Raw genomic sequence first — 971 nt, 5'->3', positions numbered from 1 at the left:
TCTTTCCCTGCTCCAAGTGAACACCAGTGACACATCTGCAGTCTTTTTCCAGCAAGTTTACAACACCTCTAAGTGTTTTTGGGGAAATACTTTGTGCCTCTAAAACAAGAGTGCTGCTGGTGAGCCAGAATCCTGCAGCAGATTTCCTGAGCATTCCTATTACTTGAGATTATGAAAATTTGGCTTGGGATGCTGTAAACAAGTTTCCTTGCTCTGAAATGCTCTGTCAAATACAGCCCTTGGCTCTTCTCTGAAAGAAGAGCACAATGAAGGAGGCCAGAGGGCATTAACTTGGCAGCAGGATTTCAGTGTCATCTGAGAGCCAATGCACCACTTTACTAAGTAAGTGAAGATCCCCACTCTCTTTCAAGCAGCACCACTCTTCATTTCTCCAAAATTAAATTAGATGAACACCTGCACAGCTTTCAACTCAGTTCAGAAGACCTCTGGCTTTTCTGGTGTGACAGTCAGGCTCTACAGTCCTTCTCTCCATCTGATGGAAGCCCTCTAGCAACAAATGCTGTATGAAATCTTAGTTGATACAACCAGACAGGAGCTACTGCAGCTACCTAAATTACAGATAATTGACATGAAAGGCATGTGGGGGAAAGAAAGGGGTTATTTCCCAGAAATTATCCATTGAATAGGTAGTAAGTTGATGGGGTTGTGTTGTCTTAGGAATCCACAGACACACCAGATGTGGAATAACCTTGGTAGAGTGATGCTGATGTCCTAATCTACAGCTGTCTGCAGCTGTTACCAGGATGGCAGTCTGCCTGGACTGGAGCATACTGCACAGCTTATACAACCAGTATCTGGGATTTGTCCTTGAGGTACTCACACTACTACCAAATGCCTCCATGGGTGGAGGGGTGAGATGACAGTTCTGGAGAAGAGCAGTGGGGCCACCATAAGATGTAGCTGCTTTCCTAGTGCGCTTTTTGCACCAGCTGCTTGCTCAGAGCTCTGTT

Source organism: Nestor notabilis, unplaced genomic scaffold (assembly GCF_000696875.1).
Source record: "Nestor notabilis isolate BGI_N333 unplaced genomic scaffold, ASM69687v1 scaffold23761, whole genome shotgun sequence".
NCBI lineage: Eukaryota > Metazoa > Chordata > Aves > Psittaciformes > Psittacidae > Nestor > Nestor notabilis.
Note: the sequence above shows the minus strand (reverse complement) of the source record.